Source organism: Pithys albifrons, chromosome 15 (genome assembly GCF_047495875.1).
Source record: "Pithys albifrons albifrons isolate INPA30051 chromosome 15, PitAlb_v1, whole genome shotgun sequence".
NCBI lineage: Eukaryota > Metazoa > Chordata > Aves > Passeriformes > Thamnophilidae > Pithys > Pithys albifrons.
In genome coordinates this window covers 12,843,449-12,870,722 of record NC_092472.1, presented here as the reverse complement: position 1 = coordinate 12,870,722, position 27,274 = coordinate 12,843,449, and the positions used below count along the sequence as shown (strand labels likewise).

The 27,274-nt window shown below is 42.1% G+C and overlaps 1 protein-coding gene across 5 annotated transcripts in view; it reads left to right on the top strand.

Annotated features, from left to right (window-relative positions):
- SGCD (sarcoglycan delta) overlaps positions 1–27,274 on the top strand; it is a 218,125-nt gene that overhangs the window by 42,412 nt on the left and 148,439 nt on the right. Inside the window, exon 1 of one of the 5 annotated variants that reach the window (XM_071570077.1) lies at positions 23,094–23,191. The exons of the other annotated variants lie outside the window; for them this stretch is intronic. The gene's annotated coding sequence lies outside the window, so the exon portion shown is untranslated. Of the gene's footprint in view, positions 1–23,093; positions 23,192–27,274 lie in introns of those variants that run through there. 5 annotated transcript variants of the gene reach the window in all.

Genomic DNA, 27,274 nt, shown 5'->3' with positions numbered 1-27,274 from the left:
TACCTGATGCAATGTTTCAATGCTCAGTCCTGAGCTGTGCATACTTAGTACTATAGCTGGAGTGGAGTCCTTCTAATTTGTACATTTTATTGAAGGCAGAATACCATAGTTACTACCTGATAGAAACCCTGCTTTCATGGCCATAATTAAATGATTTTAATATATATATCATATTTATGCAATGCATGGAAGAAAGAAATTCCTGAATGTGTGGTGCAGTCAAAACCAGCTGTGCAATGGTGCGAGTCAGGTTCATGAGTTTCTACATATTCTTGTAATGAGCCAGTAGACTCCAGAAAAAAATCCCATTGCAAAGAAATACAAATAAAAACAGAAAGGAGTGGAAATCACTGATACCTACTAATTATATCTAAATAATGATGATTCCAGTAAGAAACATACAACTATTTCTGGCATCATCATTTTCACTACAGCAAAACAACACTTTAACAGCATTCCTAATCAGCATATGCAACAAAACAGAACCTCGGCTCAGTGCTACTTCACTTGATGGGGTTTTTTCGTACAGTGTTTCATAAATATCTTTAGGAAGTGAATCTGATGATAATAATTATGCTGCTGTATGCAGCTAAAGACTTCTCCCAGAATAACAAATAACCTGCTAGAAAAATCTCTAGGAGCTCCCCATGCCTGCCTACACTAATAATACAGTAGTGCTTTGTGTGTACATAGCCTTTTTAAAGGCACTTTCATGATAATTATCTAATTAAGTCTTACAATTCTCTTTGAAAGTAAGTAAGTATGATTATACTTATTTTATGCAGGTGGAAACTGAAAAATAAAGGCTTGATATAATTTTATCCAGTGTTCTTTGGCCTTGCCTGACCTTCTCCGACATTGATTAGATTGACTAGAGGGTTAACATGGGAGCACAGGCACCCAGAATTCCTCTTTAGGTAGCAGAAGCAGCAGGACTCTCCAGAAGGTGATTTAATCCACCTGAGCTCTGCTAGAATCTACCCTGGGATAACTCCTGGGAAGACTATCATGTTATGTCTGAGCTCACTGTCACTGCTGCCTAAAATATTGGGGGGGGAGGGGGAGGGAGGGGCAGAGAACTCAAAGTCAAATCAATAAAGCTCCCAAACTTGTTTCTAGCAGAGGTCCAGTGTCCAAGTTATCTGTAGCATCCTTCTAGGTTTTTTAAGGTCTCAACATTTGTAGGATCCACTTGCATTGCAGGTGATCTGCTGGGTTTTAGGAATGAAGCCACAACAAGGGTTTTTCAGAGGCCTGTGGCAGGATTCCTCATTCACCTGCAACATTATAGGGTTACATCTTGAGTCCTAATGTGCAGTGGAATGAGGAGGTGGGAAGAGAGAATTCTCTCACTACTTGTTCTCAGGAGTGCCAACATTTCTGTGCTGTCAGCAGGGATCTGGCCGTGAGCAGCAAAGGATCTCTACGGGTGCCATAGACCCCTGGGCTAACTTCAGCACACGTAGGGTGTCTCTTTTTCAGCCAGGCATCTCAGGCAGTGTTGTATTATGTATTTGGTGGCACAAAATTTGGCAGGGAGAAGTATCTCTAACCCTCCTACTCCTGCCTGGAAGGCAGTGCCTGCCGTAACCAGCTTGCTGCAATGTTTGCAGTGTTTTGAAACAACTTGTGTAAGCATCTGTGAAAGTGTTATGTGTATAGTTACTGATTAAGCTTCCAAATGAGTAAAAAAACCCATAGGAACAGAAATGCTTACATAAGAAAGGAAATATGTTTGGTAGATGATAGTTTATAGTTATGTCTCCTTAATGAAGTGGTCTGCAACCTTTCATGGGTCACAGGTGTGTGATGCTGAAGGAGCAAACACCACAGGCAGTACCAGCCTTTGCCCTTCTTACTGTTTTGGTGGAAACTTCCTGATTGCCCATGGTTCCTGGTAGCACTGAAAGATCTCACAGGCAAAGAACAGGCTGTGGGCCAGTGCCTTAATAGCTGTATTTGCTCTGATGTTCCTGTACAAATCCAATAAATAATTTATGAAGTGATTGAGGCTCATAGAGCTTTCTTTGGTGCTTGCAATGATTCAGACATCACTTTTATCTTTTCTAAGTCCTAACACACAGTTAGGGAGCGACTTCACTTCTTCACGGGAAGCCAAACTGCTGGAAATTTAAAGCTTGGCTGCTTAAGCATAACTTATAACCAACTTAATCGAGCTGTGATTGACCTGAGAAAGTGCAGTGATGGAGGAGATCCAGTCATGTCCATGCATAACTAGGGAGAACCACTGCAGCTGGCAGCAATTCCCTTGGCATGGAGGAGTCAAGCTGTGAGCAGTGGTGGCCCCATGCACCGAGCTGTCCCTACTGGAGTCCCCATCCCCTCCAGCAGTTTGAGGCAATAGCGATTTCAGCTGCAACTACTAAATCTACCTGTGGAGGTGAATTGGTGCCTTTCACTGCTCTCGACTGTTACAGCAGTGCTACCAAGAGAAGTGTGCTGTGATCGAATGGGAGGAAAGCTACTCATTAAAATTGCGCATTCCATAAAGAAATGGTGCATTTAACAGCTCTGCCTGAACCTGCCAAATGTGTTTATTTATTTTTGTCCATATTGAATTGTTTCCAATAATGAAAAAGCAAATATTGTAATAAAGTTATGTGTCAGAAAAGTAGGCAAGTCTTATAGGAGGGACCTCTTTAAGGGGTTATTTGTATTTGCTGTTCCTCTGGAAACCTCAAAGGATGCATGCGTTAAGCTGAAAAGAGAGCAGAGCTTTTCGGTTTCCTTTCAAGTGCTGGCTGGAGGGGAAACCACAAGGACTTTCCTCTTATGTTGACTGATGTAATGATGTGCTGTACTATTGAGTTTCCAGGTCTAACTGACATGGATCAATTATTTGAGTTTGATGGGCCACCTGTTAGGAAACTTCTGTGGTATTTATAAAAGACCTGGCAGAGTTCTCCTGGCAGGAGATACTTTTATATTCACTCCTGTGAAAGTGCTGTTCAGGTTGACTTATAAAATGAATCAATGCCATGCTGGCAATGGGATGCTATTTGGGTTTTCAAGTTCCACAGTATGACTTCCTCAGTGTGTAGTGCTGGACAGATAATTAACTTAAAGTATGTGCCAGAGCTTGAGACCAATTATATGTTGCACATAAAGGCTTCTTTGTGTGAGAAACACTTGAATATGTGTCAATACAGGATAAATGTATTGCAGGGTATCATCTGGAGCTCATGGGTGGCAGTATCAGTTGTATTTTTGCAATAACTTTTGCCAGCTTTTATCAACACATATCCCACGGGAAATATCATCCCTACTGCTCAGCAGCAAACTACTTTGTTGCTCAGGAGCACTGGAGGAATGCCTTGCTCCTGCAGAGCCCTGGCTGCATGTGCTGCTCCTTTACAGGTGTCTCCTTACCAGTCATTGGGTGCAGAAGAGGAAGGTGCAGCACAATTCTTTCTTAGCAAAGGAGATGGGTTTGTTTCTGTTTAGTTATGCCTTCTGTGTGGTTAGTGAGATGAGCCAGGAGAAAAAAGTGTGAAATTTTTCTTATACATGTTTTGGTAAGGTTGTGTTTAATAGCTGGGACAGAATTTTTTATAGTTACCCAACATGTGAGACATCTACAGTTTCTTCCAGCACTGAAATTCTTCAGCACTTTTCTTGCTATTACCAGAATTTGATGGACATTCTTTTCCCACAGGGTTTTTCTGACAACAGCATAAGAATATTTTAAATATTTTACTTGGAAACATCTTATTGCTTTAACCAAAAGAGACATCCCTTTGGGATTAGTTTCATTAATTTAAATAAAAGTTTTTAGTTGTTGTGTTTTGGTTTTTTGTTGACTAAGAAAATAGTCTTAAAGTATACAGTGATTTTTGTGAATGTGCCTGCTTTGTGCTTTCTGTCCTTTGAACATTCGTTCATGTAAAATACTGTGTTTTGATTTCTGTGAGCAACCTTATGTCTGGTAGATTCCTTTTTCAGGGTATCTTCCTGTGCAAGGCACAGTGACAGGTGTGGAAAAATCTTTGAATTTTTCAATTCTTTCATTAAATGGAATCTTTGCACTCCTGAAGGTGCAGCATGTGGAGATCAGACTGCTTTGAAACACAGAATTGGAAACATTTATAGGGTTAGGTGGTTTTTTTTAGCTTGTTCAACTTTGCTTCAAAGAAATTGAAGCAGTGTATATAATGTATGTATTGCTGGTTATTTGTTATTTTCCTGGGGGAATAAAAGAGTGTGACCAGATTCCATTTTGGCTGTTAAATCAGTGCAGCCCTGAAACCACGTTAGTATTCCTGACATTTCATCAAAGCACTGATTTGGCAGCTCTTGACATTTGGATCAGTGACTAAACTTGTTTTCTTGTTGATAGCAAGTCATCCACAGTTAGAGCAAAATATGGCTCCTAGACCTGACAGATCTTCCTTTGCCTTGAAAGTAAATCCTAACATTACAAGGTCATTTGAGAGCTCTCACTGGGAAAAAGATTTTGCTCTTAACCCTTGTCTGGGTCAGTGCTTCTTTACATTTCCACGGTCTACTTGAGGATCTGAAAGCACTTTATAAATATTAGATAGTATTAGATAATATTTTTGCTGAGTTTTATAAAACAGCATTTCCTTCATTCCATACTTCAGGCTTGCAGTAGTTAAGTGACTTGCCCAAAGGAGTCTATAGTAGAGCTCTGGATAAAATTTATGTTGATACGAGTTTGGCTTTTCTGTACTGTGGTACTTTATTCAAAGGATGTATTAACTGGCTCTACTGATTGCAAGTTAAAATAGGATATAATACACTTTATAAACAAGTTCAGGAACTGACAGGAGGGAGAGAAAATTATTATTTAAACTAGAGCAAAGTACATAATTTTTTCCAGGACAAGGCAGAAAGGATAAGAACATCCAGCTGCTCCCTTTGCCTCCCTAACACTGGGGCTGAATGCAGGAATAAGTAGGATCCTGGTTAGTTATGGACATTAAATGATGTTATAATCCCTTTTTGCAAGACCAAGTAGTCCTATCCAGACATGTCTGGAGAGTCTGAGGAGTGACATTTCATGGTTACACTACTAAATTCCTATTTTTCTGTACAAAGGCAGAAAAAGTCCCTATAAAAGCTAGCTTTATTAATGGTGTGATTCTAATCTCACATACAATTGTCTACATAATAGTTGTATTCTATGTACTCTGTTCTCCTGGCTTCACCTTAATCAGCCTCCTTATTGATGCTTGATTGGCAATTTTGTGATGTGGGATGGAATTTAGCTCAGCAGTGGATCCTTGACCTGGAGTGACTGGTTCCTCTCAGCATGAATGTATTTTTTCTGTAATATATCACTTTTGCATCAGCAATTCTCTACATGACCTCCTTGCTTTTGATTTCTTATTTGCAATATCAGCTTTTTCAGACAAAAATCAATGATGAGCAGTATAATTAATTTTTACATGTTTTAATTAAGTTTCATCTGCTCCAATGCTTTTCACTATCTTAGCATGCTCTCGTGCTGATACCAAACATTACAATGAAAAAACCTGTTGATTAAATAAAATATTATTTAAAAAGTCCCCTACAAGTTGTTAAAGTAATTAAAGTTCAGTGATGCAAAGTGAATATGCCAGATACTGAACAAAGAAATGTCAGGTAGGGCAAGGTATTTAAAAGGTCTCAGGTTTTGTCAGCCCTCCAATGGTTTGTGTGTCACATCATCATCTATCTGACATCTGATGCCATTATGAATAGCTGTAAGGCAGTGCAGTGGTGAGGTCTGTGGTCCCTAAGATGCTTCTGCAGGTCTGTATGAAGGTACACGCTGGGAGTGTGCTGAAGGGACAGAGGGGCACTCAGAGGGGAAGAGGAAGCTGAAGGGGATTTAATCTTTCTGGGCCATTTCCTTGGATCAGTTGTTTCTTTGCTCTGGGAGCTGAGTCTGGGTAGAGGGACACAGCACTGCTCCATGTGCAGTGTGACTAGTGCTGCTGGATTCCCTGTGCAGGGTAGAAAGTCTCACTTTCATGGGACACCAAACTGGAACTTGTCTGGTAGAAGATACTGTTATCCCAGTCATAAAACCAAAGGACACATTGATATCTTCACAAGCTGAATTTGCAAGTTAAACTGAGATCACTGGTATTAATATGGGATGATACAGAAAGCTTTGAATTCTTGGCAAATTTTGAAACCCTGCTTTGCAGAAAAATACAATATTTAACCTGTTACTAGATAGGAAAGGAATTGATGGTGCCTTAGCTCTGCCAGGGTTTTATTTTTAGAGGAATTCATCTTGTTCTATTTCATTGGTAAATTAATCTGTTCATTGGGTTCTTGGGTAGAAGACAGACATTGCTTGCTGTTGGCTGCTTAATAATACCCTGTAGTTTTGATTGACAGTGGAATGTGCATTGAAAAGCAGCTGGAAATGTCTGCCAACTAGTTCAGAAACTGGTGAGGAATCTCTGCCTCCTGTAGTAGCTGCTTGCTACGCTAACCTAGACCACGTGAGAGGTTGGTAGATGGATGGAGAGCAAAAGCAAGCCGCTATCACCCTGTATTGAACAGTCAGAAATGAGACGTTTAAACTGTGCCACAGCTACTTGCAGCAAACACTGGGCTCCTGCTCAAAATCTGAGGGTTAAGCATGAAGAGCTTGTGTTTCTGTGTAAGGCATTAATTGGGATTTCTCTCTGCTGGAGTACCTGTGAGGATGCTTTTACTGTGTTAACTTGAGATTCTTATCATGTGTTGGGCTTTTATGTGTGGCTTTTATAACTGATGCTCAGTATTTCCGTAAATTGTACAAGATTCCAAGTCATGAAGGTAAAGGCACTTTCAGTGACTTTAGGGGGTGGGAACGATGGGGGAACAGGGGAAAGAATGATGAACACATTTAGTTGAAAGCTGTGAGCTATAAATGGAAAAAATATTGAACATTAATGATACTGTGTGACGTTGGAAGCCATTAAAAATGACTGGGGAAACAGTTTGTGCAGGGACAAGCTGGTGCTTTCAAGGCTATGTGCAGCCATGTGGTATTTGCCTTGTCTTCATCTTCCATCTTCTTTGCCCATGATATTCTGCTGTTGCATCACTGTTCTGTCTCCTCTTGGTCTCACCAGTGTTGTGGGGGAGAAGGAGGATGAAGAGGCTGTCAAAACTGTACAATTTTTCCCAGCAGTCGCCATTTCCTTTCTTTGTGAGTTTCATCCCAGGACAGTGGTGAAACCAGGACATTTTTGCAGTTTTCTGTGTTTGCTGAGGAGCTGTGAGGCAGTGACTGGTGAGAAAATAACAGAGGCTGATGGACATGTAAACCTGGGGGGAGGTTTAGTGAATGTCACCAGCTCAGAGGACTTGCCCAGACCAAGGCAATACAAGCAGTGACCCCTTCTTTGGTGAGCATTACTCCGAGGTTTGTTGCCAAAAGGGAACAGGAGAGGGGGAATATGTCCATTTTTTTAGGATGCTGTCTGTAGGTCTGGTGCAGCAGGGAAAGGAGAATGAGAGCTGTGGGGGCAACCCAGAGACAAATTCCATGAGGTGCTCTTTGCAGCCAAATCACAGCTCTCCTTTTTAAAACCTTTAAATAAAGTGCCATACAAAATAAACAGGATTCTCCATTCAAAACAAGGAGTGTAGCTTACAAAGTGATTTAAATAACTGTTCTTTCAGAAATGTCTGTGCAACATGACTTGACTGATTTACCTTATAATGGCTCAAAGCCAAGAGCGTAATGAAATTGTGAGCAGAAGAAATTACTCTAGTGCTTTTTCCCTTTTGCTATCTGCTGATTTATTGGAAATGCCTTTCATTCAAGTAACTGTCCTATTAACCCATGTGCTGCCAGAACCCTGGGAACGATAAGAGAGGCAAAACAGAGGCAGTGACTGTTCTGTAAGACAGAGGAGAGTCAACAGGTTTAAGCATTGTCACACGGTGTGTTTGCAATTTTGGAAGCAGGGGAAAAAAGTTTACAGTTTCAAGCACAGCTGTTACTCTGGGAAGCTGGAAGCTAATTGATAGCTAATAAAAAAATTGTGATGGCATGTCTCAGCTCCTCTGACATGGGCTATTTAAATCCTACACTTGTATTGCAGTAATAATGAGATATTCCTCCCTGATATTGATTCTCTGCCCAGTTTGGGACTGCCTGTGCATCCCCTCTCTGCAGTTCAGGAACGTGGATTTGGATCTTCATGACTGAATTTCATGAGTGGCTACATCCTGCTAATGTCAGACTGTGACTTACAGCAGTAGAGATGAGACTGAGAACCAGCATCACATTAGCGTGGCCCTTGTGGTACCCTATGACTGTTATCTTGCAGAAAGCAAAGGACAGAAGGAGGGGATCTCAGAGCTGGCAGGGAGGCTTTGCTGTAGCACTCTTGGTTCCAGCTCCTGATACAAAAGCCTGGCTGCCTGCAATCCTTTTTGTGAGAGACAAAAATAAATTGCTGCTGTTGAACATTTTATTTTCACTCACAGAATATTCATCCAAGGAGCAAAGGAAGCACCAGGGGAGTGTGATGAGGGCACGTTTTTTCTTAACAAGCCAGTAGGAAATAATGCCAGAATCACACACAGGAAAAGATTCCTGACAACATGGAAATTTCTCTTTGTGCATTGCCAACTCACTCCAGCTCAGTGCAATTCCTCTCACCTTGAATCAACAGCAGCTCCTAGCACTGCTGCAATTTCTTAATCAGTAGCTATTCAATACAGCTTCATCATTTGAACCTTTCCATTGTAGACAGACAGAGTGTGGCAGCTAAATAGCTTTTGTTTCTGCTCTTCTGGAAGAACAGAAAGAGACAAATACTGGCAGAATTTCTGGATAGTGCCTCTCTTGGTAGCTGTAAATAGTTCTGAAAGCTATGAAATTCTTTTGAGGGAATAAAAAAAAAGTAAAGTTGGTGGAAAGAGGTGTTGCTTATCTGAATACATTTATACAGAAAATTAGATTCTTTCCAGTGGTGAGAATTTCTGGAATGTTTTCCTGAAGAGATATTAGAGAGTATAAGTCTAACAAATTTTGTTAGTTTGGGGTAAGTTTAGGTACTGGACGAAATTAAATTGTGTCTGAAAGACCAAATACCACATCTATCTAGATGATGTTCCTTTTGAAATGGAAGTGTTCTGTAGTCTCTCAAAATGGTTCTGGTCCACATTGTGCCCTGCTGGTTTCAGATATTGCTTTGTGTGTCTCCCACTTTCTGCATCAGCAGATGGTCACTGTGTCCACGGCACTGTGTCCAGTGGCAGATTTTGCAGCTGCATCTGTTTCTCACTGGTTCGAGTCTAAACAGGCATTTGCTATTTTTTTTCTGGTGGGTGTCCAAAAAGAACATTGAAGTATGCCAGTAATAATCTAGCCTTGGGTTTAAAAAGTGCATGTGCAAAAGGAAAGGGTCATGGCCACCGTTTCCTGTTTCTTGTCTTAGTTACATAAGTTTTAGGGTCCTGTGCTGCTTAGAGGATTCTTCTGTAAAATGATACCTTCATTTTTTTTAGTACATTTTGTTATGCCTACACTACAGAACAAATAGAATTTCATGTGTTCGATGTCCTACTGATTTCATGACTTTCTGCTTCCGTGTAAAGGGTGTTTGAGAATCCACAAAAATGTAAAGAAAGCAACTCCCAAAACATGAAGCCTTCACAAGCAATGTGAAAATGGTATTCCAAGAGGCTGTGAACTTTGCAAAAGGAAATGAACTCTGAGACTACAGCTGGTGATTGCAGGACAGAATTCAGATCACATTTAGAAACTTGTTTGCAGGAGTTGAGGAATGAAGGTAGACATGAAGCAAGGGTTGGATTAGCAATTGCAAGAGGTTTTGCCAAAGTGGTCCAGCTGCTACAGTCTGTACCTGCAAGATGAAAGTGTAGAGTGTTACTCCAAGCCTGAGTGCTCTGGGGAGTAAAAGGGTGAACTGTCAGGGGAAAGGCACAGAGAGAAATCAAAGCGTCGCTGACCATGCAAGTCTTGATGTGACAGAATTCAGTAGAAGTTTTCTATCCCGTTTGCAGTCTCCAAAAGATGAGAATACACAGATGTTCTTGGTTCTCTGAAATAACACAGAAACACTCTTGATGCTGCCTTTGGGGCTCATTTGTTTTAGCTTTGTGTCTTAGCACAAAAGACATGGCTGGGAAGACGTAAGGGAGGAGGAGCTCTAGGAGGAGGGAACGCAGGGAGCTCATCCTCCGTGGCGATGGAAATCTTTCTCCTAGATAAACAACAGTATTGTTAAGGTTTGGCACAAGTCCTTGGGGTGTGTTTTGAAGCTGGCTATAAATCTGGGTCCACTTGGAACAAGAAGAAGAGTATAAACCTCTTTACAGTTACCAGACAATCCTTGGAAACTGGTCTCTACATACAGGTAAGGGCTGGGGTTAAGTTGACAGTGTAGCCACTTACAAAGCTCACTGAGCTTGGACTCACTGATCAAGACAGTCAGGGCAGGTTGAAGAATCCCTAAGACAATGTGGAATTTGACACAAATAAAGGTGTGATTTTTATCTTGCATAAGAGAGCATCAGCTTGCAGGAGAAGAATAATGATAGTTTGAAGTTGTGTAGATACATGTTGTTCCTCAAAGTTGTATTGGAGGGGGAATTTTAAAAGCTTTTTCTGCAGCCTTGCCAATTAGAAGGAGTGATAAATATTTGCATTCATGCATGCCCTGAAATCCTTTCTTTGAGAAAATAGAAAAGGCAGAACAAGTTTTGGAATTAGGTGCTTGCTAAAAAAATAAAGACTTGGGGATCTGCACAGCTACTTACTCAGTCCTTGTTGTATTTGTTGTTTCTTTGACACTTCTTTCTGCTACTTCCACTGATGTCTGGTAGATGGCATTAGCGTATAACAAATTTCTGAAGTTCTTTTCTTATTGGAGGGGGTTTATTTTTCATCCATTTTACAGATAATGTTGTCTTTTTCTGGCTAAGCTTTGAAACACTTTTCCCCCTCAGTATTTCAGTTATGTTTTGACTAAATGCTTATTTTATTCAACATGCCTTTTTTCCTCCTCCTTGTGCCACATAATTATTATTTCTTCTAGAGGGCATCAATCACCAAGAAAGAAAAACTTGATATCTTCAGCCGAGTCTGAATTTAGAAGCTCTGTTATATTGTGCACTGTTTATGTGCAGTGCCATATTTATTTCATATTCTTCAGGCTTCAAAATGGGGACAGTATTCTGAAGGAGGAAGAAAAATTTCTCGCACAGAGAGAAAAGATGATCAGATACTCAGAGTAGTAAATAGAGGTGTTTATATGTAGGGTTGAAGACATATTGGACTGCTCTGGAGAGATGGTAGAAAGGAGCTCCATAAATACACTTTGTCTTTTTTAGCACACATAAGCATTTTTAGCCAATTTTATGCACTCACAAGAAAATTAATAGGACTTCCATGACACAAGAGCCATTTTGCATAGGGAAAACAGTCAATTGTTCACCAGCTCCTAGGGATTTTCTTTATCTGGACCAGGAGATGGAAGTTTCATCCACAAGTAAACTTTGGCAATAGGATTTATGAGTCTACCAGTAGCTTTAGCTTCACCAGTGCTCCCTCATTAAGACAGCTTTTGTGCTGAGATATACATATTCATCCTTGCTTTCAGCTTCAAGCAGCAGATAACATTTTGAGCAAACATTTGGCTGAATGCTGATTGAAAGTAATTTGGAGCAGTGGACTACTCTTTCTCTGCCCCGCCCCCATTCTTCCCATCATGCTAACAAGACTTATTTCCTTCATAATTAACCAGGCTTCCAACAAAAATCACCGGTTCCATAATTGGTTTCTTCTCAGAACAAGCCAAAGCCCATAATTCTCCAAGCTTTGCATTACAGTAGCGGAAGGGAAAAGTGAAGTGCTAGGGAACAGGTTTTAGGCAAAGTAATGAAATAATTCTCAAGTTACCTCTTTATGAGGATCACCCTTTCCAGATCAGATGTGGTTGAAGGCAAAGAATTAAAGAATGATAGAGATATCTTGAGATTAATTTTGTATAAAGAATATACAGATGCAAAACATGATAAACACCAGGTTTTGTTGAATCTATCTAATTATGAGAAAATGATCAGCATAATTTCCTTGCATTTTCAACCACATTTCCTTGAGATTGAAGTATTTAAAGCAATTATAAAGAAATGCCAGCACATAATTGTGACAAATTTTATCTTTAAGGAATCCTTGGGTTTGTCTTTCTATAGAAATGCAAACAATTTCGGATAGGCAGGGATAAGCTCTCTCTGGGTCCTGGTGTAAGAGGCATTATTGTGGTGCAGACTTGCCAGCCCTTACTCTACAAGCACAGTTCCAGCCTTTGTGCCTGGACTGCCTGTTCACACCTTGTGCTGTGTTCTTCAGCTGGAGAGTTTGGGCCTTGCCTTCACAGCTTTAAGGTTGGAAAAAGATTAAATGGGCAACCTGGCTTACTTAATTTTGAAAGTCAGTAAAAAAAGAGGAGAAAGTATAAGGCTGATCTGTTTCTGGTGCTCATTTCATGGAGTCACTGAAGCAGGATTTTATTGAAATATTTTATTCATGGGTTACTCCAGTTGTCTGTGGATAGAATTGCATGTAATTTGAGTTATATCAAATGCTCATGTAAGCATCTATTATGGAAAGTACTTAAAACATGACCTGTGCTCAAGTGCTTTGCTTGCACAAGGTCTGCAGTCTGCTGGGTGCGTCCCCAGACCCTGGACACTTGGGTTACACCTTCAGTAGCTCAGTGCAGCTGGGCATCCCAACCACAGCTGCACCAATCCTGCACAAGCTGACGTGGTCATCTGCTCCTTGGCAAGAGTCAAGGTTTGTTCAGCCTTTGTAAGACTGGTGTGGCAAATGCCTTTACCCCAGTTCTGAAGCGAGTTCAAGGTTCACTGCACCATTAGAGAATTGATGGGCCCCAGTGAAAATCTCTCATCATAAGGGCCTTAGAAGTCCTTTACAGATATTTGTGAAGCTTAAGTGTCTGTTGAAGATTTGCTACTCACTGCGCTGCAGTGAATAAAGAGATGAACACACATACTCTGGTAGCCATCTTTCTTCCTCCTTTTTTTTTCTTTTTTTTTTTTTTTTAAAACATGTTGATTTGGAGAGCATTTGTCTGAGAGATGTTTCAATGTCTGCAAGCATTGCTTGCTGCAAAACACATGGCCAGCTTGAGTGTACAGCAGATGGGGAAAGTGTGTGGGTGTATCCCTGTCCTTTTGCCCGCAACAACTTGTAACTTTGAGCATTAAGGTGTTGTTTCTCTTAGGCAGACAGCAGCAGGGCTTCTGAAACCTCTCAAGGATGGACTAATTTCACATTGGGATCACCATCTGTCTGAAACACGTGCTGATCTGCTGCAGCACAGCAGTATTTCCTTGGTTTCCCAGGCTGTAGCAGATGGAGGTGTCCTTGCTGGAGTTTCTCTGAATCTTCCCAGTTTATTTCCCTTCTCTCTCCCATTCCATCTTTATGGTGGTTTTCTACTATTATCTGAAGGCAGGTTGTCTTACAACTGTTATTACACCTTTCCTTGGCCTCTGTCATACCTTACAGTTACCAAAATAGTGCTGATTGTGAACTGCTATCCAGTATAAAAATAGCATGTTGTTGTAATGTAGAGCATTAAAATTCATGGACTGTAGCCTGGCTGTTTCTTGCACTTTCTGGACAGGCCTGTTAACCTTTGAGAGATTTGCCATGGAGATCTTGCTGCACAATAATAAAAACAGGTAAGTAACAGGGAGCCCCACTGGGAGAAAGTTTATGTGTTTGGATGATGAACCCATAAAACTTTGAGACTGTTCCAGACTGTGCTCCCAACACGTGCATTCCCACACCTGCTCTCCTTTAAAGCCTAATAACTGCCTGGGTGATTTAGGTTAAAAGAAAGGCACTGGCTTTGCTGTTGTGCTTCAGGGAGATCCGTTTAACTTCTGTGTGGCAGTCAGGATGGAGACTTCTGTACTACCATGCTAAGTTCCTCACAATTTTCTGTGATGATGATAAATAGCTGCAAGGGTGAGAGGAGGAGGCTGATGCAAACATAGGACAGTGCTGCTCCAGTAGAGCAGTGTGTTGAGAAACAGGTGCTACAGAATTCACATCTAACCCCACTGTTACAATACATCCCTTGTTACTTAAATATCACTCTACTTAAATATATATGTAAGTTTTCACAGGCAATTAAGTGTTCTGCATTGATTTCTTTCATGCTGATATCCTGTAAGGCAGGGGTTACAAAAATACCAAGCCATTTATAAGAACCATAGAATCATTGAATATCCTGAGTTGGGTGACCCACAAGGATCATTAAGGTCCACATCCTGGCCCTGTGCAGGAGAGCCCCAAGAATCCCACCATGTGCCTGAGAGCATTGTCCAAGAGCTTTTTGATCTCTGTCAATCTTGGTGCTGTGGCCACAAACGCCAGGGAGCCTGTTCCAGTGTCTGACCACCTTCTGGGTGAAGAACTTTTTCCTACTGTCCAACCTAAACCTCCCCTGAGACAACTTCAGACCATTCCCTCAGATCCCATCACTGGTCACCATAGAGAAGAGATCAGTGCCTGCCCCTCCTCTTCCACTGATGAGGAAGCTGCAGACTGTGATGAGACCTCCCCTCAGTCTCCTCTTCTACAGGCTGAACAAACCAAGTGACCTCAGCCACTCCCTGTATGACTTCCCCTGTCATCTTTGCATTTGAGAACAGGTTTTGTGGGAAAGGGATTTAATTTTTCACTTTGCTTGTGTTCTGCCATTGTGGATGCAGAATTTACTCCAGCTTAAGTGTGTCCCTAACCCACAGAAATGAAGGCAGGGCAGGTCTGGACGATGAGAATAAGCCACATGGGCACCTCAGAAGAAAGAAAAAGTAAACTTGCTTTAATTAATTTAATTTAATTACCAGCTAGTGATTTCATAGAGTTAAACTGTAATTGAATATTTATCTCTGAGTGAGAGATAACAAGAAAACTGTGCTACTCTTTGAAAATCATGCACATGAACTTTTGCCATCATTTTTGAAGAAAAGCAGGGCAGGTAAAGTCCCTCACATTTTAGAATGGAACATCTCACTTCCCTTCTTGACAACTACTTTGCTCAAAGAGAAAGTCTGGATGAAAGACACAAAGTGCTTCTCTCTTCTTTTCTCTCCTTGCCCTCTCTCTCCTTTTGTGATGCTCATTGGACAGTATCAGGAAATCCAGAAGGGTATTTTTAGCCTGAGCGAATGGAGAATTTAGGGCAGAAATGATGTTAACATTAATCACAGCAGTGATGAAATTTCACTTCAAAATATACAAATGTGGCAAGGTTTTCCCTGTGTCCTACTAATGAAAAAAATATCCTGAGGCTGCCAAACCACAGGATACTTTTACTTATGCAGAGGACTCGAGCAATGAGTCATTTTTCTGCCATGTAGAAACAAATATTGCAAGAACTTCTTTCCATTCCTCTACTTCTGCAGTGAAGATTTCTGCAGTGTGGTGCTTGTGGAGGCTGCTGGGGTCACTGTGCTCACGAGTAATCCAAGAACCTAACTATAAGGTTGTAGGATAAAAACATAGTGCCAAGGACCATATCGTATGTTAGCTCTCCATTTTGTGGAGGAAAGGACAGGACATTTGTTTCTCTTTCATAGTTATGGGACCAAACACTTTTACAGTAATCCTTAACATAAATCTTTGTCTCAGAGAGAGATTTGAAAGCAGCAGCAGCCCTCCATGACACAGCAGGGAGGGTTGAGCCATATGAGCTGCTGAATTAGGTAAATATTTGGGAGAGGACCGAAGACCAGGTGCAAATGGTCTCATCAACTTTCTTGGACCTTGCAGCCCCTATGGGTGCTGTTGAACACACAGGAAAACTCCATAGCCCAGGCTCCAAAAGCTGATTAGGTATGGGAAAGCACAAGGAATCCTCTCAGAAATTGGGAATAAAGGGATTTCCCAATTAAATGGCTTTTCCCCTTGGTGACATCCTGCCAATAACTGAAGGAGAAACACTGAGATTGAGAGGTCCTTGAGTACATCTCTTCAAATAAATCCAACTCTGGAATTTTTGCACAATGGCCTTTTCATGGTCCTTGGAGTAAATATCCTGATCAATAGGGCTCTGCCATATTCAGTTCATATTCAGCAAAGGTCAGGCATGACTACTGACATATAAACATGTGTTTCTTTCTCAAACCATTGCATCTTTTTTCCTTCCCTCTGGCTCACACAATCTCAGTGTAGCTTAATTTTCCTATCAACTTGCTTTTTAAACCTTTCCCCTCATTCTGTGTTGAAACTCAAAATATGTATCTGTACATGTGTGCATTTGTTTATACATAAGCATAATCATAATCATTCTTTGCTGCAGCTCCAAGTGTCTGCATATTGTCAGGAGCTGCTTTATGAAGAGCATATAGTTCACCACCTCTTGCAGAATATAAGTAGAGAGAAAGAATTTGCAAAATTTGGCAAAAGATTGCTCACCATTTTAATTACCAGAACTGCTGTTTCCTTGCTGCTTATTCTTGAGTGGATTTGTACATCAGGTTTTAAAACCATTGAATAGTTTGGATTGGCAGGGACCTTTAAAGGCCATCTGGTCCAGTGCCCCTGCACTGAGCAGGGACATCTTCAACTAGTTCAGGTTGCTCAAAGACCCATCCAACCTGGCCTTAAATGTTTCCAGGGATGGGGCATCCATCACCCTTCTGGAAAACCTGTTCCAGTGCCTCTCCAGCCTCACTGTAAAAATGTATTCAACCATATGTAGTCTGATCTGGATTTATCTAGTTTTAGCTTGATGGTGAGTGGCCGATGTTGTCATGGGAAGGGGAGGGCAAGAGTTCTCCTTGGGTTCAGGTATTATGGATGAAGGTCACTGCTGCTCATCTCGGGAGTCTAACAGGGCAATGCAAAAGCCTCACTTTCCAGAATATCACACCTTGTTAAAACAGATGGCAATGTCCAGGGCTGTTGACGGACTGACAGTCTGCCTTGTTAGTGTTCTGCAAGTCCTGCTAATTGCTTTGTGAAAATACAGATCTGCCGCCTACAAAAATTCTTCTGTAGAGCCAAGTTTGGGTGCATAGGGTGGTGTTAAACTTCGTGATATAATAGGATACCTAAGTGTAAGAACAAGCAGAGCTTCTTTCTTGACAGAACAAAAATAACTGGGAGTGGAAAGGAAAAGACTGTGATGAGCACGGGCTCCTGAACAGCTCTGCCTAACCATCAACCGTGCTCTGCATCAGATGTAAGCAGCATGGCATATCTGTACTCAAAAAATCTGCACCACAATAGACCTAGCAGAGAAACTGAATTGCTCCCCCAGAAAACAATAATTGCAGACTGAGGTGGTGATGTCTCTGCACTGGGGCATATATCTACCCACAGCTCTGTGTCTTGAACCTGATTTCTGAAAGAACGAAGGGTGAGGCTGCTCAGATAAGAGTAATAGATTTGGATGGTGTTAAGACTTTAATGGAAGAACAGTTACTGGCCTGGCCAACTGAATATTTGCTCCTATATCCATATGGAATTAATCTTTGCAGTTGTTTTTTTTCCTTGCATTTCTCTTTCCAGAGGATTAGAAGTCAGGGATGTGGCAGGTCTTTGCCTGATAACAACCATCTTTCTCTGTTGTCATGCTGCAAATGAAGAGGTTCTATTGTTTGTAAATGAAGACCTTTCCGATTATTGATATATGACCTCTGGATGGGGAGTATGACACATGCTGGCTGGAAGAACAGGGCTCTGTAATAGTAATATTGCCTTGAAATTACAGCCCACATAGTTGAGAATTATTCAGGATAATTACATTAATGTTGCCAGAGAAATGAAAAGGAACACTTTCCATTTTACCTATTAAAAAGCTCTGCTGGCCTTAAATTATTTCTGAGGAGAGCCTGAAAGTGGCTGAAATCATCAGACTAATTACAAAGCAGTGGTTGGGCTGGAGGGCTGGGCTGGATGAGGTCCTCACTGTGGTTCTTTGTCCGATGGGTACACAGTGCTGCAGCTTTTGTGGGAAAAGGGGCACAGCACAGAGGTTTCAGATTAGGAACAGTGCATCCTGCAAATGGTCTCAGGGACTCTGCAGAGAAGACTAAGGAGAAAAGAGTCATTAGGAGAAGGTTACTCTGAATGTAGGTGTTAGACATTGACCTGTGCAAAGTTAAGCATGAGCCTACTGTGGTTTTGGCACGTTGGATACTTCCATCCTTCATCCTCCCTTGTCTACAACTCTCCTGTGGAAGGTCTCTGCCTTTGGTGATGACTTTTTGACACTTTGATCCTTATAGCAGCAGCAGAGATGTGGATGTTTCTGAAGTTCAGACCTTGAGCAGCAGCTCTCTGGGTCTGGCCTCTCATAAAAGCTCAGTCCTTCACCTGAACTCACACTGTTTTCAGCTTTGTGCAAGCAACACTGACTCCTGCCCTGACCTGCCAATGCCCAGCTCACCTGCAAAACTGCCATGAAACCTGGACTTTTTGTTGTGCTTTCTTCCATTTGTTTGTGCTGTTGTACTGTTTGCTTACTCCAGAGGAATATAAGGGGAAATTTAGTACTCAGATCTAAATGACTCAGTGTCGTGTGAGTAGAGGCCTCCACTTCAGGGTCACCTCTGCCATTACTGAGGCTTCTCATCTGCATGAAAATCCATCCTTGGACACCTGTCTGCGAGGGCAACCACAGCAGGATTAGCTCTGCCCCTCTTTCTCTTTAGTTTCCAGGAATTAGCAGATCTTGCATCTCATAACCAGACCTATATTTATACTTCTTACTAAAGTGTAGCCATATTTATCTCCTCTGAAGAAACTAGAGCAGTGGGTGAGGATGTGGGCATTGTAGGTCTGGCTGTTTCCAGCACACGGTTGTGTACACACATGCACAGACACCTGCACAGACACGTGCACAAACACACACACACATTCTTTTTAATTTTCTCCCATTTCCTTTTCACTTGTCCAACAAGCCCATCTCAGCCCTGTGTGTGATTACCTGATGCCCTGTGTGCCTTCAGCATTTGCAGCTGCGGCACTTAAATAGGATTTTGGTGTCTCTGCCATCAAATCAGACCTTTGCTCCGTGCACACACACGGGGATGAGTTTTCTCCCTTCAGTGAAACATTCTGCTCCTGCATCTACTGCCGTTAGCTACACGATTTTGGGGAACCCCTTCCTCTCCTCCTTTTCTCATTACATTGCCCTCCATCCTCTCTGGATGCTCAGGGCTGGGTGAATCCATCAGGAGTACCAACTGCTGCCTTCCCTCCACTTGCTATTCCTGATCCAAAATAGTTAACTTTCTTATCTGTCAGCTCCCTTAATTCTGTATTTAAGGAGATGGAACTGAAATGAGTCTTGGCTTCTCTCTTTACACAGGAGTACTCAAGAGATCTCTTTAAGAGTCCAAGTCTGAGAGAGATTTAAAATAATAATAATTAGGTAGATGATTCCTTTCAGTTGAGACTTTAAAAATATTTAAATGTTTATATTTATTCTGTTGTGATATTTCAAGCAATTTAATGGATTGAAAAAGAGTGTTTTGGAAGGAAAGCTCAAACAAGGGATTACTTAAATATCTCATTCAGATATTAAAATTTTCATTTTGACTTCTTCCTCCACTCCAGGTGCACACACACCTGCGTTTACATGCTGATTCTTTCTGCACATGGTTTGCCTGATTTCTTTAGGAAGGTTTGGGGAATGTCTCAGTGAGTCCCTGGAAATTTGCACAGCATCAAAATCCCAAGTGGCATTTCTTATGCAAATTGATATTATTTGTAAAATGAAATTAGTTTTGCATATTGATAATTCAACAGTAAACACTAAATAAATTTTATCTGCTTTTATAAAACACTGGATGTCAAAATGCAGAACAGGTATAAATGGTAAAGAAGGATCTTTCATTCCTATCTTTTAAGTTTCTTGTTTCTTTGTGTAGGAATTCATGGATCCAGGTGGATTGGATCTCCCACACAAAATGGAAGTCCCTATGTGTTGCAGTCTCCAGCTGCAAAGATATTGAAGCTTTGAGGGGGGTTAATTTGTTTTCATCTTCCCAAAGAGCTCTACTAGGTTTTTTTAATCCTCATAACCCTGCCAGTTCTGAGAAATAATAGCAGTTACGCAGATAGTTATGTCAACATCAACTTAAGGTTTATGCTTGCAAGGTTCATATATTTTTGGTAGTGGTGGCACTAATACGAATGATAGCTCAATAACAGAAAAATAGAACAGTCCCTGAGCCACAGTTCTGATGCTTGAAGCATCTTTAAACCCTGTACCCAAATGAGAAGGAGATAAAAACAACCTACTCAAAGTGGCTTAGCTTGAAGGAGCATTTTATGTGTTACTTGATGACAAAATAGTGAGGCATTAATGCAGTTTACAGTAAGACACCCCTGAAGTTATCAGTGAGGTTGGTGTGATGCCTGACAGATTTAATGTAAATATTTATAGACTTGGCCTAGTAATTATGCCAATGGAAAAAATGCAGTATTAATGCTGTCACCTCCCCACGTCTCTACCTGCCAGCATGCTACTAGCTCACAAAAATATTCTGAAGATAGAAAGTATCACATAAACATAAGAGATGGTTTAGATTTTTAATAAGGGATTAAGTTATCTCCAGCGGCGGTTTCCAGCCTGTGGTCCACAGATGTATGGGAGGCCTGTGGACTATTCCCAAGGGAACTGTGAAAAATTACAAGTAAAGAGAGTTTTTTGTAAGGTACATAGAAATCTCTCTCTGTGAAATGATCACAGGGGTATGCACCACCTTTGTCAAATATTTAGGGGTCCACATGGAGAGAAAAATTTGAAAACCACTGATTTACCATATTTGTGCAAAGAACTGAGAAATTTCAAAGTAACATACTGCCGTGTTTTAAATGATTTGACTATTGGTCCTGCCACAGCCAGACTGCCTTGAAAAGTCCTGGACCACAAAGCACTAAAGCATGTGCTTAACTCACAACACATGTCGATCCACTGAAGTTACTGCCTATCCCATACATAACTGGTTTGAAGAATAAAGGCCATGGGGAAATTTAAGACAGAAGGCATGGACTTGCAAACAGCTCTGCAGATGCCTGATTGTCTTGTACAACCGAAAATCTAATTATGTGAATCTGCAGTTCATATTTTTCTGTTTCATTTTATTTATACCAAGAGACTCCAAAGGTTTTAGGCGCCGTTGGTTTCAGCTGTTACTGGTTGCCAACCCAAAGAGTTATCATTGCTGTGGCAGCTCGTTTAGGAGACTCTCTCTTAGCTGTATGGATAGCTCTCCTAATTTGTGATCCAGAAGTATGTGGTTTCTGTTCTGGCTCAAACAGACTCCTCACAAGCTGTGCAAATAGAAATGAAATGTTGTCACCAGTGGTTGTTGTGTGTGCGGCTTGTGTGCATGACTTTTTTTGAAAGTCTGGAAAACTGAGGCAAAATGACCATGTGGTTCATACTGTCCTGTCTTCTACAAAATAGTATCATAGTACACATCCATCACCACTGAGGCCAGCTGAGGGGCTGATTCAGGTTGCCCACATCTGGCCTGTGCACATTGCCAGGGCACATGGGCAGTATTGCTGACTGACGTGGTTCTGGGCAGGAGGAGAAAAAGCATTTTGGTAGGAGAGCAGAGTGCAGGAGAGAGCCACTCATGGCATACTCACAGCAGCTCTCAGAACAGATTGGATGGGTGAAGAACTGCAGGCTTTCCATACAGGAAGCCCATATGGGTTTTGTGAGATCTCACTGCTGGTAGGTGAAAGGCAGATCTCATATCCCTGTGGTTAAATGAGTCCTTGCTATGGACCAAACCCACAGCCCCTGGAAGGCAGCAGCATTCCTGCTGCCTCCAAAGAGCGCTGGATCAGATCATACGTAGGGCTCTCAGTTACTTCTAGTCATTGCTGCATTTATCTCTTGTAAACATTCACCTGGCCACCACACCTCTGGAAATCACAGAACAGAATAACCCGAGAGAAGTAGAGTGCATAGAGTGCACAGTTTGAAAAGGAACATTAGGAGGGGAAAATATCTCTCTCTCACTTTAAACTGTCTCTTTTCTATATTGTTACCTTGACAACTCTGCTGCTGTGTTTCATCTTTGGTGGGACTTAGCTGTGGTGGAATAAGGGGGACATCCATGTGCGTTTCCACATCTACTCCAGCTCTGCTTCACAGGCACATGCCAGGGGCAGGGCACCCCGAGCTGCAGAGCCCACGTTTGCTGCCTTGACCCATGGTGCTGTCTGGAAATGATTACAGATATTAAGAACTGGGACCCATTCTGATAAAAGGTATAACATTACATCTTCTATTTCTTTTCCTTAAGCCAATGCCAGAGCAATGTTAATGCTCTCTTTAAAGAGATGCAAGGTGCTTAAAATATTTTAAGGGTTAGGACCGCTGGAAAGCAGAGAGGGATGAAAGTACTCAAAAATAGTTGTATTATTTTTAGTATGAGCAGATACAGGAGTATGTGTCAAGATTAGGATACAGTTCTGATGTGCTGAACTGAGTCTAGAGATGCTAAAAATATGCTTTCTTTTCTCATAGTTTTAGAAGAGACAGGAGTAAAGGTAAGAGGAGACTAGTGGTGAACTGAAATTTTAATTCCTTGCTTGTTGGGGTTTGGCAAAGCTGGTTGTTAACCTGGGTGCCCATGACCCGCGGATCTTAGCAAAACACAGGAGGCAGGATGAGGTGTTATCCATGGCAATGGGGTCCCTCCCACCCCCATTTTGCTTTTCCAAAAGAAAATCGTCACAACCATAATACTTTTATTCTTTTTAGCTGAAATGGCTGGCTGTATAGCTGCAAAGGCAAGACCGGCAGACTCTGGAGCTGAGTGTGGATGGGGGTGTCTGTGTCTGAATGTGTGCACGGAGAAGGGGGCTTTTAATGCAAAACACATGTGTTTTCAATTGCTCTCTGGAGCCAGCCCAGTAGCTGTAACTTGGTCTGACAAAGCCCTATTGAAGTACAGACAGTGTGGTTTCAAAGCAGTTAGAAAAAGAACGGGAATGCTGTTCAGGAAATTCTTCAGGCATGGGCAGGGACTTGGCTGCAATTCTGCTGTTGGAAAATCTGACAGGGGCAGCTCATGAGCACAGGCCAGGCCTCGTGCTGCTCCAAACGCTGTGCTGCATCTTCCCCAGCCTCCCGCACCCTCCGGGTGCTCATCCACCACCCAGGGAGAGGTAAGAGCTGCCGTGCTCCATCCTGCTGCACTTGGGGGGATTTTGTCATTCTCTTGTGCTCGTGCAAAGGGGCTTCTTGCTTTCAGACTGTTGTTTAGAGCAAAAAAAGTCAAGAATGGGAGGGAAGTTGTGGGCATATTTGTGAAGGTTTGGGAACAGTTTGAGGTTGGGTGGTGGTTTCTGGCTAAATTTGTGTCGATAGTAATGCTGCAGGCAAAGCAACGCCCGCACTGTGTCTCTGGCTGAGGGAATGCTGTACCCAAATAATCCCAAACTTTTTCATTTTGGGGAATAAGTATGTATATAACCTGAAGCCACTGAAAGATTGACTCTGTACCATGTGGCACTCACAGACGTGAATGAAAAATGCGCTTTGGTCATGATAAATACATTTATAAGTACACTGAATTGCAGTTGTTTAATGAGTTGAAAGCATGTTTGTCTGGAGGTTGTTTGGCAATTCCTGGTACAGGGAGCTTGTGAAGAGAGGCAGTAACTCAGTAATAATCATTGCCTTGTGATTTCTCTACATATTTTTTCCTGCATTTTATAAAGCATGACCAAACTGCAACAGACAGCACAATCAGAAGCCATATAGAGCAGATTAGAAGGAAAAACATTAATTTAGGGGCTGTTCTATCTGCAACTTCTCTTCTGATTTGCTTTTCTTTCCCCAAATAACTTGAGAAACATTTATGATGAAAAAACTCACTCTCTCTTTAGAAGTCTGCCAGATTTAGGAAATGTTCTCTCATCCTTTTAGTTGCAGCATTAAAGCTTGTCTTGCCTTTGCAGAGATATCAGCACCTTATATGGCAGGCTTGGGCTCGGGAGTTCGGGAACGTGCGTTCGTCAAGGGATGGAGGTGTCAGGAGGAGTCCGCCTCGCGTCGCTTCACAAACTTCCTTGCCTTTGCCAGTGCCTCTTCCTTGGATTTTAAGAGCAATGCTATTTGATGTGTTGAAAATGCTTTTCATCTATGTTTTGTGGTGGTGGTAGAGCTTTTTCAACAAGGAATGAATTAAGGGTATTAAATTATACAGTGGGACAGCGCTAAGCGTTTCCGAGTGGTTCATGGGAGTAGACCCACGGTTTGCTTTGATGGCGGGACTGCACATACAGGGCTCAAACATTCATCTTGGCAATCCAAAAAATTCAGTGACAAAGAGAGGTTCCTCCCCAAAGGGCATCAGATTCAATATGTGGCAGGGCCAGAGCTTACTCCCACTAATGCTGCTGAAGCGTGCTGAGTTAGTGTGGGCCAAGTGAGGATTTTGTGGGTTTGGAGAGCAGGAAGGGCATCCTACAAGAGACATGATTGTATTGTGGCTTCCTGGAGGCTGATGGGGGCAAAGGGAATGAGAGGAAGGACAGAGATGAGCTGTGGAAGGGAGAGACATGTGATGAAAATGTGATGAGCTTGATAAGCTCAAAGTTTGCTTTGCATAAAATACACCTGCAGTGAAAATGCTGTGTTAAATGCAGGTCTCAAATGATCTGGACTGCTTGAGCCTTCACAGGCTGCCATCTTACCCTGCAGACTTGGAGCTCTATTGCTTTTCTCAGCAGCTGTTAATTTAGGCACCCAGTCAGCCTATTATCTTCTTCACTGCTAGTTATAAGCTTCTTTAAAAAAAGGATAAAATAAAATTCAAGTTCCTGCCTCTGATCATGCAGCATCCCACTTCTCAAATCTGATCATCAGCACTGAAGAGCCGGAGAGAGGAAGAGACTGGAATATGTTTGTTTTAACCAGTAGCAGGCAGGGCTGCACTGATGTGCCTGGCTCTGTGGAGGTGCTCCAGACCCAGGGGTGTGTGCAGGTGTTTGATCAGGTATGGGACCAGTCTGGATCATGGGATGTCCCAAGTATCCCACTGACCTGTTTGCTGTACCCACTCCTGATTGGACCCCAGTGGAGATACTGGTGTGTGGGTGTGAGCGCAGGAAGGGCAGGGGAGGCTCTTCGCAATGCCCTGGGCTGGGTTTGGTCCAGGGAGTTGATGTTTCCTCCCTAAATCTGGCAGCTGCTCCTGACCCTCCCTCTGCCAGAAGTGAACTTTCTGCAGCTCCACCTGGGTCAAATATTCAAGCTTTACTTTGAAACCAGGAGAACTGAAGGGTGTGTGCATGTGTGGACAAAGACCAGAGGCTCTGTCGATTTTGGAAACTGTAGATAAGAGAGCCGTTAGCACACCCTAATATGTGTATTCCCTCTCCTGGTCCTTCCCAGGAGCAAACCAGAATGCAAATGTGTCTGTGTGAAAGAACAAACAGATAAGTAGAGAAGGCACAGCATGTAGAGGGAAGATGGTGGAGGGAAGATGCGGTAGAACAAGTTTTGACTCGTATGAGCAGGATCACTGCAGAGACTGTACTCTGGATCCTGCCACATGCTCAAGCCCACAGTTCCCAATTTGTGCCATGCTGGTTGGATTCCAGCTGTATCCATATTACAGGCCTGCTTTGCACATTTCTACAAGCCATGTCTCTTTTCTTGGTACTGTGGGGTGAGAGTGTGTTGGGGCAGAAGTCTGTGAAGTATCACCTCCTGCAGCTTGCTCTCTGATTCAGGCTCAGTTGATTATATCCCTCGTTCTGTTCCCAGAGCCTCCTGCAGTCACACCTGCTGCTGGCTATTTTGGTGTAGTTCTTATATTTGTTCACCCTGTTTTGAGACACACTGGTGGGAAAGAGCTTTTATAAACTTGGCACCAGTGGACAGAGGCTTGTGATTGCTTCACATCCTCTGAGTGGTGCAAAGGAACAGGCGTGCGAATGCAGCAGCGCTGCTGTGGTGTTTGCATGCAGTGTGAACATATTGCAACAAATTATGGGGCATTTTGTGAAAGACATTCTCTGGTGACTGGCTCAATACATAAAAGAACTCACTGCAGAAGCTTTTTCTTCCATGCTAACTTTCTTTTTTCTTCTTAATTCTGAAAAAGTATTGAGAAAAGGTAACTATCAAGAAAAAAGTAAAAAATTTAGAAGAGACTCTCATAAATAAGAAAGCAGACGTGTTTCTCTCCTTGGAGAAGAGAAGCAAAAGTAAAATCACACTGCTCACAGACTCTTGCAGCATAATAAAATACCATTTTTTATTTTGGGGATACTATTCAGAGATGGAGCTACCTGTTACTTTGGTTTGTTCTGGTGGACTCTAATAGGTTTAAAGTTTTACTGTAAGTACTCCTTGAATGCAGAAAAGTGACAGGGCAGAGTAGAAGTCCCATGTTCAGCTTATTGGTTGAGTCCATCTGCTCAAAGATACTGTTTTATAAGCTGAGGTTTTTGCAATGGACTCATCCTGAAGCACATTTATTGTTGAAATGCTGTCAGCCTTGGCAACTGGGGAAATTACTTGAGCTTTCAAGATGTTAGAGGTAGGGGGTACCCTGGAGCATTCAGAGATCTGGATGAGAGATGCTTTACCAGCAGATGAATCCCCAAGGTCCCCGCAACTGCCTGTGCTGAGTGAGTCCAACTTCCACAAGATACAAGAGATGGGGTGGGAAAAGAGATATTTTCCAGTGCAGTGTTTCCAGTGTTTTCCAGACCATGCCCCGATGGACTGTGCAGACTCAGAAAAGCTTATTGATGTGCCTATGTTTGCCAGAATCTAGATATTTGAAGAATACTACATGTGATGTACTCCACTGATAGTAATTAGTCATAAAAGAACAGAACCTTCCTTAGGATATTTCCTTTTACTTTTTGTCTCTCTGGTCATGTATCACATAGTGCTGATACCTGAGAAGTGAGCAATGAGTGATGATGGTCTTCCCAACTCATGGGAGAACTGCTCCCCACGTGGAGGGGTGGGAGCTGTTGGCAGAAGCAGAGGGACAAGTACAGAATGAAGATTTCAGCTTTGCAAACACCAGTGGCAGTGACAGAGGCCATATTGGCACAGCCATCAGGGTAGAAGAGGTCAGTTAGTTTCATGGCTTTAGATGATCCTGGAGAAAAGTGCTGTGAAATTTAACTATCCCAGAAAGTATTTCATCCCTTGTGCTGTTCCCCAGTACTCAACCCTTGCTGGCCAAGCTGCAAGTGATAAGTCATTTTCCAGAGCCTGAT